Genomic DNA, 13,683 nt, shown 5'->3' with positions numbered 1-13,683 from the left:
CCATTCATGTTAAGCCTCACATATGCTTGGAAGGATATTATGGACCTTTGGCTGGTTTATTGGCTATTCTAAAGGGACATGTCGGAGACAACAAATCCCCACATCAGAAGCTGAGGATAAAGCATGAAAAAAAAGGTAGAAGCACAAGAATGGGTCTAATAAAGGACCTTCTGTTGGTGAGTGGGTTATCTCCCTTGTTGGAGGGCACAGGGATGTGAACTACCTATGTATAATCTAAAATCAGGAGATAGGGACAGACTGAGCATCTAGATCAGCCATGAGCCCCTGGACCTCATTTCAACAAGATTTCTGGATGACTACTGGTTCATCAATGGGAATTTCAGTCCTGCAAGGGATACATAGCAAAAGTAATCCTCTTGGACACATTCCTCCCTTGATGTATTTAAGGAAATGTGTGAAAATACTGAATGAATATTTAAAGGCATGTATATAACTTCATAAATACCTCTATACTTTGAAAAATAATGTTGTGGGGCTGCGCTCTGGTGTAGTGGGTACTGTTGCCACCTATAGGGCTGGCATCCCATATGGGTGCCGGTTCAAGTCCTGGCTGCTCCACTTCTAATGCAGCTCCCTGTTACTTTGCCTGCTCCCAAGTGGTTGGGCCCCTACACCCTCATGGGAGACCTGGATGAAACTCCTGGCCCTGGATTCTACCTGACCCAGCTCTGGCTGTTGCAGCCACCTGGGGAATAAAACAGCAGATAAAGATCTACCTCTACCCTCTACCCTCTACCCTCTACCTCTCCTTCTCTGTAGCACTGCCTTTCAAATACATAAACCTTTTTTAAAAGAGAAAAAAGATAAAGTTGTTTCTTACTTGTAAAGCACTATCTTTCCTTCCAGGATGTTTCCCTCTCAAAGGAAGGAGGAAGTCAGGGCCACCTTTAATTTACAAACGTGTACACCACAAACACATAAAAACATATGTATCCTAGAAATAAATCCCGATAGAAACCAATCCATAATACCCAGGTACATGACTTTCACAATATGGTGGACATACACAACTAATATACACAGCCCTCAAGGAGTTCATACAAAATCAGACACAGACACACTCATGCTCTTCACATAGGGGCCATTAAGCTCTCCTCTTCTGTTCTGGAAAGCATGGGGGTCAGAAACACCCAGAAAGACCCTTTGCTGATATTTCCATTTACCAGGGATGTCACCAATCACCATGGGCATGTCAGTGCATCAACACCAGTGGAGAATTGGCCTCTCTTTCCTAAGAAACCATGGCCACTCATTTTTAGAAGGAATACCCACAGTTTGAAAAACTCATGGTACTCAAAGACTTTGGGGTCAACAAGGGTAGGTGAAGGCTTGCCTCTAACCCAATTTGTCCACTCATTCAGTGATTCTGGTGAGATTATCTTGTAGGTAGTATACCTAGGCACCAGGTCAGAGAGCACAATGCTGGAGGGATGGTCCTAACACAGGGAAACCAAAATGGGGTTCCTTGGGGACTTCTCAGAGCTCAGCACATGGCACAGGCCATGCCTCCCCCACCTTTGGAAAGGCACTCAGGATCCATGGCTGGTTACCACCCTTTCTGACAATACTTCACATGAAATATACTCCTCACCAGGTCAGAGGCTGGATGTCTGGCCTGAAAGCCCTGGTGGAAAGTATAAGTAGAGTGTCTAATTTAGGATCCACCAATCCTAGGCCAAGACACTTGGCAAAACTGTTGGAGGTGTGTGCACATATAAATTGCCCATGGACAAAGCCAGGAGTCAGGACCAAGGCCATGGGTCAGCCCTAGTCCCCTGTTCATTAACCTTTCCTTGCTTCAACATTGACAGGTGGAAACTCACATCATGTCCACAACAAAAGTTAAAACTAGACAAATCCACATTATAGACACATCTGTAAATGTGTATACGTATTGAACAAACCTCTGAGGAAGCGTACATAATTGTGTATATATTCATATTTGTCTACAAAATACAGTCAATTGTTCCTTTAACTGTAGAGCTGTATGGGATGATATGACATTGCAGATGGGAAAAATTTACTACTGCCAATATTTCTAGAACTGTAGACATTCAAAAATACATGCAAACATATATGTCTCCAAAATGAGAAACAGAAAAAGGAATCCAAGAATCTTAAATCCATGTAACAAGACAATGTACAAATACAAATAACTATACACAAAACACTGGGGAACACAATCTGACAAACATAGACACATGCATAATGTATATAGACTATTTGTCCAGGAGGCATTGGGTCCTCTACACCTCACTGGCAAGCTTGGAGCATAAGACACCTGGAGACCCTTCACTGCCAATTCCAGAGGCCCTTAGTGCATACCAATCACCAGGGCCTTTCCACCAAAATATCCTTGACAACAGGAATCTGAATCTTATTGGGGAGATGGTCACTCTTTCCACCAAAGAACACATCCTTTGATTCAGCCATGAGCCTGAGTGACTCAGAGTCCAACAGAACCAAAGTTAGGCCTCTCTGTGGAGAATTTTCCCACACAGAGAGCTATGTTCTGACTTGGAGCTAGTCCTTGTAGGCCTGAGCTCTGGTGACATAAGGCTGGTGGCACAGGTCTGCCATGTCATAGAGCCCTGATGAAACCTTAGGATTTCCAAGGATCTCCTTGGATGTTTATGGTCCCCATGGCTTCCATTACAGGAAGGGAGATGGTCAGCCAAGGGCTCCAATGACCTCAACCCAGCCAGGGTTCCACACTTTGGGCCCATGATGGGCAGCTTCTGTTCTGTATGCTATTCATAGCTAAAATAGTGTTCTTGGAAAATATACACTTTAAAATGTACATAAACATTGAATGAACTCCTAAAGATACATACTTAACTCTCTATTTGTACCACTCCATAAACATAGGAAATGGTTCCTTTACCTGTATAGTTGTATTCTTGCATCTAGGATGCTTCAACTCCCTAGGAGAAAAGAATAAATTAGCATTAGCACTATTATTTCTTTTTCTTTTTCTTCTTTTTTTTTGAGAGGCAGAGTGGACAGTGAGAGAGAGAAACAGAGAGAAAGGTCTTCCTTTTGCTATTGGTTCACCCTCCAATGGCTGCCGTGGCCGGTGCGCTGCAGCCGGCGCACCACGCTGATCTGATGGCAGGAACCAGGTACTTATCCTGGTCTCCCATGAGGTGCAGGGCCCAAGCACTTGGGCCATCCTCCACTGCACTCCTTGGCCACAGCAGAGAGCTGGCCTGGAAGAGAGGCAACCAGGACAAAATCTGGTGCCCCGACTGGGACTAGAACCCAGTGTGCTGGCGCCGCAAGGCGGAAGATTAGCCTATTAACCGTGGCACCGGCCCACCATTATTTCTTTAAATGTATATAAACACAAGTGCATACAAACATGTATACCACAGGAATAAGTAAAAAAGGCAAACATCAGATTCCACATGCATGAGTAGAACAAGAACGTGAATATATACAAATAACTTAGATATACAACACAGTAAAGCACACACAAACTGACACACACAAACACACACATACACACATTTACATCCTTGGTCTAGTGGTCATTTGGCTGTCCACTCCAGTATAGGAAATCTTGAGGGCATACAAACCCAGGAAATCCCTTCACTGACATGTCCATGGGAGCCTGGCAACACCAAGCCCAGGGACATGTCATTAAACAACCTATGGCAAATGTAGCTCACTGGGGAGCTGACTACTCTTTCCAAAGATGTCCACTAGGAGGAAAAGCCATCTTTTGGTTAAATCAAAGAGCTTAGAATCTCAAGTGCCAATGGGTCTGGTAGGGATGGACCTCTACCCTGAGAGCATTCCCTCACATTGTGTTCTCACTTCACCATGGAGACAGTATACATAGAAATTATACAACATGGCACCAGGATGGACAACCCTTCCAGTATGGGACTTCAAGGAGGATATATGGGGAATTACAAAAGCCAAGGAAAGCCTCAGACTCTGAACAAAATGCCTGATTACAGAGCTGGCTCTGCCTAGAACTCCTTTGTCCTAGAGAGGCCAATGTAGCTACCTGGAGAACTGGCTCACTGACTCACTGAGAAACAACTAGAAATCATGTATCTTAGGCCTCCCACATTGAAACCCTAGGACTCCCAGCACCAGCAGGATCCTGGCATTCTGGACTGGAGAAGAGTATTCAGGATTAAAACAAAGCCTAGAGGACAAAAAGGAAATGGCAGATGACCATGACCACATGAAGTTTAAACATAATACACAAGCAGCATTAAAATAGCCAATGCTATAGGAATCATCTTGTGAATGCGCATAAGCAAAGGATGTTGTCTGCCCATTATGTGGTGCCCTAGAAACAAATGCAATTTCTGTGTTTCTTTAGAGAAATGTTTAAAGAATACTAGTTTCAGCATAAACCTACAATAATAAGAAAATCTGAGAGGTGAGGACTTCAGGCATTCAGTGAGAGAAGGCACCTTAAATAAATTCCAGTATGTCCATAAACACAGTACTCTGGATCTGTAGTTCATTTGTGCTTTAATGAGGAAATCATGGGTGATGAACATGGAAAAAGCAAGTTGCATAATTTCCCCTGATTTAAAAATGGTATGCACATTTATTTTTTAAAAAGTCACATGTGGACAAGCAAAGGCACTGAAGTAACTGAAGCAATTTCAAGAAATAGGAATTAAGTGCCTTTCATGTCAACACTTTCTATTGACTAATAAAGCCCACATAGTATTCTCAAAAGGATAGACACATTGGTCAATGCAGAACAGACACTCATCAAGTATGACCATGCATTTCCACTTATAATCTACACACATAACCACAAACCAGTACTGAGGATGGCGTATCTCCAAAGTCACATAGGATGTGCAAGACCACCACAATCTAAAACTACTTTCAAAGAACATATACATGTGGCAAAATACACCTTATTTCACTACAAAGCATATGAAAATATAAACACTAAATGCCATCTATGTCATGTCTTCACACTTGACTCAATCAAATACACCCACACTGTCCAAATTTACAATGCCTGGAGCCCCAGATATAACATTTCCTCAAGTAAATAATCTGCATTGTTTCATTACTCCCATCATTTTCATTACTACATGTTTTTTCTATAGTAGAAGCTGGTTTGGGAACAGGACAGACAGTTTAGCCACCTGAAGCCAATAATATAGCACATGTAGGACTTTTGGTAGATTTACTATTTTTGCACTTCACCTGGAAGTGCCTTATCAATTTTTGGAGCCACTAATTTCATCATAACAGTTAACATTAAATCACTTACTATATCCAAATACCAAGCACCAGTATTATTTATAGTTATAATCCTCCTAGGACTGGCATTGTGGCACAGCAGCTTAAAGCCCCAGCCTGAAGAACTGGCATGCCATATGGGCACTGGTTTGAGTCCCAGTTTCTCCACTTCCAATCCAACTCCCTTTAATGCATCTGGGAAGGCAGAAGAGGATGACTCAAGTCCTTAGGCCCCTGTACCCACATGGGAGACCCAGAAGAAGCTCCTGGCTCTGGAATTTGGATCAGCTCAGCTCCAGTCATTGTGGCCATTTGATGAGTGAACCAAAGGATGGAAGACCTCTCGTTCTCTCAGTCTCTACTTTTCTCTGTAACTATGCCTTTCAAATAAATAAAATAAATCTTTAAAAAAAGAAAGGACTGGCACTGTGGCAAGTGGGCAAAGTCACTGCCTGTACTTCCAGCATCTCATATGGGAACCAGTTCGAGTCCCAGTTGTTCCACTTCTGATCCAACTCTAAGCTATGGGCTGGGAAGGCAGTGAAAGATGGCCCAGGTCTTGGAATTTTTCACCTGCACTGAACACCTGGAAGAGGTTCCTGGCACCTTGCTTAGGACTAGTGCAACTCCAACTTGGCCATTTGGAGCGTGAACCAGTAGATGGAAGACCTTTATTCTCTGTCTCTCCCTCTATCTATAACTCTGCCCTCAAATAAATAAAATATTTTAAAAACAAAATAAAAAAAACCACAAAGGAACAATTGGAGCACCTTATAACCCTTCCTTGTTAAAATATAAATAAAAATATTACATAACATTGTCATGGCTTATTTATAGATTTAAATCTTTTATATCCTATGGCATATCCATTTCAACTACCATTCCAAGATGCTACATCTTCCATTATAGAAAAAAAAACAACTACACTCTCATAACTACACCCTAATAATTTTATTCTTAACTAGCTCTTGAATTCCTTACATTATTCCACCTATGTTAACAACCAAATTAACACAAAAAAGAGCTACAGATGCCCAAGAAACAGATTTAATTGTCTTTTATTATTTATATTTTATTATTCAAATATTAATTGCCCATTCATAATTACAAATTATATACATAGGATAGATGAAATTAACAACCCCTCTTAACCATAAAAGATACAAGACACCAACAATACTGAAGCTCTGAATATACAGATATGAGGGCTTAACCATGGGCTCTTTATATAATGCATAAAAGAGTTGAAACCAGGAGAATTATTATTGCATACAGTAGATAATAGAGTTGTCATACCTATAGAAATACCAATCCATATATTACTTTCATCTGAAGATGGCTTACACCCATAAGCTGACACACCATTTGATCTAAAAACAAATTCCATCCCAAGATGCTTGCATGAAGCAACCTTCACATCTACTCCACTTGGTCTATACTATGACAATGCTCTGACATGTGTGGGTCCATATCTCCATGTCTTCAAACCAGGGCCACTAAAACACTTTGAAAACTGACAAATATCTGTGTTACATCTTTATGAATCTAGGTAACATCAATTTAATATTGAATGCAAAATATTTCTGTAATGAAATGCCACAGACACACCAATATAATGAATTAATATGATCTCAAATTAACAGTATTTATTTATCCAACTAAAATTCTCTAAATACACTTAACCCACAAACCCACATCAAAATATATTGAATCACCAAAGATTAAATTCCATAAGAAACAAAATGAATAAAAGAGTATTCACCTTTTTTGTTATTCCCACAATAACAGGATTACACACTGTAATTATCATTTGAACTTTTATTCCTATCTCCCATCTGCCCAGCCAACAATCAATTCATCTACCTTCAACAGTGATTGGTTGGAACAGAATAGAAACACCGAAGATCAATCCAAACATCTATAACCAACTCATATTCGACAAAGGACCTAAAACCAACCCCTGGAACAAGGACAGCCTCTTCAACAAATGGTGCTGGGAAAACTGGATGTCCACATGTCGAAGTATGAAGCTAGACCCCTACCTTACACCTTATACAAAAATCCACTCAACATGGATCAAAGAACTAGAGATGCGCCACGACACCATGAAACTAATTGAGAGCATAGGGGAAACCCTTCAAGATATTGGAACAGGCGAAGAATTCCTGGAGAAAACCCCAGAGGTATGGGTAATCAAAGATAAATTAAACAAATGGGATTACCTCAAATTGAAGAGTTTCTTTACAGCAAAGGAAACAGTCAGGAAAGCGAAGAGGCAACCAACAGAATGGGAGATGTTATTCGCACACAACAGATAAAGGATTAACAACTAGAATCTATAAAATGATCAAAAAACACCACAGAATCAAAACAAACAACCCAATAAAAAAATGGGCCAAGGACCTTAACAGACATTTTTCAAAAGAAGAAATCCAAATGGCCAACAGACACATGAAAAAATGCTCAGGATCCCTAGCCATCAGGGAAATGCAGATCAAAACCACAATGAGGTTTCACCTCACTCCGGTTAGATTGGCTCACATAAAGAAATCAACCAACAACAGATGCTGGCGAGGATGTGGGGGAAAAGGGACACTAACCCACTCTTGGTGGGAATGCAAACTGCTAAAGCCACTATGGAAGTCAGTTTGGAGAGTCCTCAGAAACCTGAATATAGCACTACCACAGGACCCAGCCATCCCACTCCTTGGAATTTACCCAAAGGAAATGAAATTGGCACACAAACAAGCTGTCTGCACATTAATGTTTATTGCAGCTCAATTCACAATAGCTAAGACCTGGAACCAACCCAAATGCCCATCAACAGTAGACTGGATAAAGAAATTATGGGATATGTACTCTATGGAACACTATACAGCAGTAAAAAACAATGAAATCCGGGCATTTACAATAAAATGGAGGAAGCTGGAAAACATCATGCTGAGTGAAATGAGCCAGTCCAAAAGGGACAAATATCATATGTTCTCCCTGATCTATGGCAACTAAACGAGCATCTAAAATGATACCCATTGAAGTGAAATGGACACTATGAGAGACAATGACATGATCCGCCCTTGTCTAGACTGTTGAGGAACAACTTACTATTTTATTCCTTTTAGTATTTTTGTTGTTGTTGTTGTGCTCTGTTTGTTCTACATAAGACTACTGGTTGAACTCTGTAATCAATGCACAATCATTCTTGGGCATTTAAAATTAACAGAAAAGTGATCTCTGTTAAACATGGGAATGGGAAGATGTATAGGTCGGTACATGCTCACTCGGACTTGCCTCCAATGGTGGAACGAGAGATGTGCCAGGGGATTTCAACTCAATCTTATCAAGGAGGCAGGTACCAATGCCAGCACACTTGGTAAAGTGATAAGTATAAGTACACAACCGATCAAAAAGATAGGGTAAGTGTGGAAGAGATATCACAAATAAGACCAGTGTAAACAAATAATGAAGGATAGAATTAAAAGCGAGAGAAGGATCCTGCGGGGGAAGCACGACACACAGCAGACTCATAGAATGGCAAACGCCCAAAACAGCACTCCTGCCTCAGAATCAACCCTTGGGACATTTGGATCTGGCTAAAAGGTCCATGAGAGTCTCACAGGCATAGAAAGCCATTACACGGTGGCAAAAAAACAATCTAAATGAAAGATCCTGGTGAACAAGACCCCAGCAGAATGAACAGGCCTTCAAGGGGAGAGGTGCCTTTCTCTGAAGGGAGGAAGGAACCTCCACTGTGATTCGGCCTTGACTAAACAAGTTCAAAGTCGGTGAACTCAAGGGGCTTCCATAGCCTAGACAGCTCATAGCAAGAGTCTCAGGTGATTGCTGACATCATAAATAAGAGTGCCATTTGTTAAGTCAACAATGGGAGTCACTGGGTACATGCTCCCCACGTAGCATCTCTGACCTTAATGTGTTCTACTATGAAACTTAAAAACAACACTACTAGTCGAACAATACCCTATACCTTGTGCGGTTGTGTGGTGCAGCCTGTTGAAATCCTTGCTTAGTATATACGAAGTTGATCTTCAGTATATGAAGGTAATTGAAAATGAAACTCGATGAAGGGCAGGATGGGAGAGGGTGTGGGAGAGGGGAGGGCCGGGGGAGTGAGGGAGGTTGGGGGGGGAAGCCACAACAATACAAAAGTTGCACTTTGTAAATTCATTTATTAAATAAAAAAAAGAAAAAAAAACAGTGATTGTTACAACTCATTCTTAAATAACAATCCATAGCACTGAAAGACAAACCAGGTCTCTAGAATTAATCTCATATTCTGTGATTCAAAAAATTGACTAAGACAGTTACGTTGTACATGCTCACACACAACTCAATTACTTATTAGCACTAGCTTTCACGCCTCAAGCAGAAGCAGTAATTACTGGCCTCTGCCCTAAAATAAAAGCATCATCAGCCATTTCCTCCCTCAAGATGCATCTGTCTCATTTACTTCTTTGATAGTAGTTATTGAAAGTATTTGCCTATTTATTAAGCATTAGCCCTAGCCATCCAATTAACATTGATAATAAGAAGCAAAAATGTCCCTATATGATTTTCAACTATGATTACCAGAAGCCCATGTAGAGGCCTCTATTGCCAAGTCAATATTCTAGGAGGCTATGGCATAATATGAGTCACTATAATCTTAGATCCCTTCAACAGACTACAGAGCCTATTCACTTTTGAGGATCCCTATGAGGAAAATCATAACAAGCTCCATCTTGCTCTGTCAAACACATCTGGAATCACTAATCACTTTTTCATTAGTGAGCCACATTAACATTGGTAATTGTGAGAGTTCTTATTCAAACATCATGAAAATTTACAAGATCTACAGCTCTAACACTGGCCCATGGCCTAATAACATCAATATTATTTCATCTTGCAAACTCTATCACAGGCAAACTTCACTCTTTGGCCAAGGACTACAAAACAATTTCACCTCTAGCAGCAGCATGATGAACCCTTAGCAAACCTAACTCACTCAGCCTCAGGGCCAATCATTAATTTAATCAGGTGGCTCTTCACATAGTCATCATTCTCATGGTCCAAACTTACTACCATCCTAACAGAGACTAACCGGTGAATTAACACTGAACTCAGTCTACCTACTAATCACAACACCACAAGGAAAATTTATATATCATATCAATAATATCCCTCTTTGATTCACATGAAGAAATAACTCATTCTCCATCACCTTCTTCCCTACTATCACCCAATCCTCAAATCATTTTAGGACACATACTTTTTTTTAAAGATTTTATTTATTTATTTATTTATTTTTTGAGAGGTAGAGTTACAGACAGTGAGAGGAACAGAGAGAAAGGTCTTCCGTCCATGGTTCATTCCCCAAATGGCTGCAACGACCAGAGCTGCACTGATCCAATGCCAGGAGCCAGGTGCTTCTTCCTGGTCTCCCATATGTGTGCAGGGGCCCAAAGACTTGGGCCATCCTCTACTGCTTTCTCATGCCACAGCAGAGAGCTGGATTGGAAGAGGAGCAGCCAGGACTAGAACCAGCACCCATATGGGGTGCCGGTTCTGCAGGCGGAAGATTAACCTCCTGCACCAGAGCGGCAGCCCCAGGGCACATACATTTTAAACAGAGTTTAAAGACAACATTAGGTTATGAATGTAAAAACAGAAACTTAAGTTTCCTTATTCACTAAAGTATGCAAAAACCACTAACTCATGCTCGGAAATATAATACGACTTGCTTAATTTATAAAGGATAGAAATAATCCATTGGTTTTAGGAACCAAGAAATTAGTGTAACTCCAACTAAAACTAATCTATTTTCTTCCTCTATAATTTAACTACTTATAGTAACAGGCACCAATATTTATGAGGAAATTGCTTTTTAAATCTCTAATGTGCCTTATTTATTTAATTTTATTTGAGAAACAGGGCCACATTCCTATCTGCTAGTTCACTACCAACATGTGTGGTGCCAAAAATTCCACGTGGGTGGCAGCCACTCAACTACTGCTGTTTCCCAAGATATGCATTAGTGGGCACAGTCAGAAGCCAGAGTCAGGTCTCATGCTCGGGTATTCCAACATGGGACACGGACATCTGAACCAGCATTGTATCCTCCTGCCGAAATACTGGACCTGTACTGGGGGTAACTTAGGAATTTTCCATGCGGGACGTATATTTAAAAACACATAGAATACATAGGGGTCAATATGATCTGTGTTTTCAGGGATCGCTCGGGGGTCTTAGAATTTGACCTCCGGAGAGAGGGGAGGGCAGCTCGGATTTCTTATCCTGAAGTGAAAACTAGTAGGAAGCACAACCCTAAAGCCTGGGAATAACACCAGACACACCCCAAGGCGAGCCCTGGATGGCTGGAGGATACCCAGCATGGGCCGGGCATTGTGACCCCAACTCAACAAAAGAACAAGACCCAGCAGGGGACACTCCCCACCACCATATAGGTGCTTCCTCTGGGGTCCACCTGACCACACTAGGACCCTCAGTGCGCACGCCCTGGGGGAACCGCCCGGACCCCGGGGCCGCGCGGCTGCTCCACCTCCCTTCTCAGAGGCCGAGGCCGCCAGGTGGCATCTCCACAAGAGCCCTGCCGGCCTGGGCTGTTCTGAGAGGAGCCACGCGGACGCCGTCACGACCACGCACGCCCGGGGTCCTCGCTCTCCCTTCCCAGCTGCCCGCTCCAGGACGGCCTCAGGGCCCCAACGGCGCCGCTCTGGCCGCGGACACCAGAACTCGCTAGGCCTGAGGAGCCGGCGAGGAAGGCGCCGCGCGGACGCGGGAAAGTTCTCGGGCCCGGGCCGAACCTGCGCCCTCACCTGGCGCACGACCCGCGGGCCCACCCTTCCTGCCAGTGTCCCCGCTGCCGCTCGCTGCCTTGTCCGGGGATCAGGGCTGGAGCCCTGGACGCCCGTCAGGTAACCGCACAACCCCGGACAGAAACAGAAAAGCGGGCTTCCCGGAGAAAATGGCGGAGAGCGCGCAGCCCCTTTTATAGCCCTAGTAGTGGGGCGGGGACCCCTGGGAGACCGACTCTGATTGGACAGCAAGCAAGGGCACCAACCAATCATAAAACGAATACTATAAAAAAGACAGCCAGGAACCGGGAAGCGTTTGGCGGTCCTCAGGCCAGGCCGGCGACGGTGAAATGCAGTGTGGGACACAAAGTCGTGACTGTTGAAGGTCTTGACCTTGATGGAACGTGAGGAGGGATGGGGGAGGGCGGCGAGCGTTACCCGCAGGCTCTGTCTTCCGTGGCTCTGTAGGATGAAACCACAGCGGGAAAGATGGCACAGAGGGGAAATCAGAATTTGTCCTTTGGCCGAGTGACTGTCAGGGGTTCCATAAGGACCCAGGTTCTCGGGGCCAGCATCTGACACAGGATAACCCCGTGTAAGGACGGAGGTGGTGGGGACTCCCCTGGAGGGGCTGAGCTGGGTGGAGTGGAGGAGGCGCTGTGAGGGAGAGTGCAAACAGGAGGGTGCGCTGGGGGTGGATGGGTTAGGAGATCCTTTCTGTTCCTCATCAACCATCCGGATATTTGTGCAGGGACCCCCAGGGGCCCTGGGGGCATTCAAACGACACAAAGCAGCTCACGTGTGCCTCTGCCCCTCACTAGAGGGAAGCAAGAACAGGTGTCAGCCTAAGGGCTCTTGGGGTTGCTCTGTGAGGTGGGGGTTGTAAATAAGGTGTAGGATACTGGAGACCAGGACTGACTCCGTGTGAGGGGGGCACTGGTGATGCAGGGGAGGAAGGGCAGGCAGGCAAGGGTGGGGAGGGGGAAGGTCCTGGCCCGGGTGGAGGGTGGATTCGTTTGGGGGAGAGGTGATGCTTGATGCACAGACACGGGGTGTCCACATTGAGCTCAGCCCCAAGCTGAGCGACTTCTGAGCTTCTCTGTAATTCTGGAGAAGGAGATGCCCCAGCTCAGGCAGAGGTCAAATGGGTCATTTCAAGTTGTGATCCTGGAAGGGGGAGGGGGACAAGCACAGAGAACAAAGACGAAAATTCCTGAATGGTCACCGTCAGGACACTCAAGGTTCCTTTTACTACTTTGAACCTCAGGACTCCATCACCCACCTGACACCCTATCCTGCACCCAACAAATGAATGTCAGCTCTAACCCTCCGACAGGTACCCAGCCCCAGCCACCCCCAGCCCTGTCCTATCCCTTCTGGCAGCTTAGGGCCTGGCCTCCGAGTCGCTCCTGCGGGTTATAGAGGCGGCCGCCAGGGAGCGCCCTGCACCCAGCGTGGAAGTCACCTGGCCACTGTGGATCTCAGGTTCGTGCGGGCACACCTCCCGCGGGTCAGAAGCCCGGCCTTGTCGGGGTCCTGCCGGCTCCTTTCCACCTGTGCTACCTGGCAGCCGTGGGCAGGGCGGTGGTCCCCCGGGCAGCCGAAGGGGTCTCAGAAGCTCCGG

The sequence above is a fragment of the Oryctolagus cuniculus genome, unplaced genomic scaffold, assembly GCF_964237555.1.
Source record: "Oryctolagus cuniculus unplaced genomic scaffold, mOryCun1.1 SCAFFOLD_55, whole genome shotgun sequence".
In the NCBI taxonomy this organism is placed as follows: Eukaryota; Metazoa; Chordata; class Mammalia; order Lagomorpha; family Leporidae; genus Oryctolagus; species Oryctolagus cuniculus.
This window is presented reverse-complemented; position numbering follows the sequence as displayed.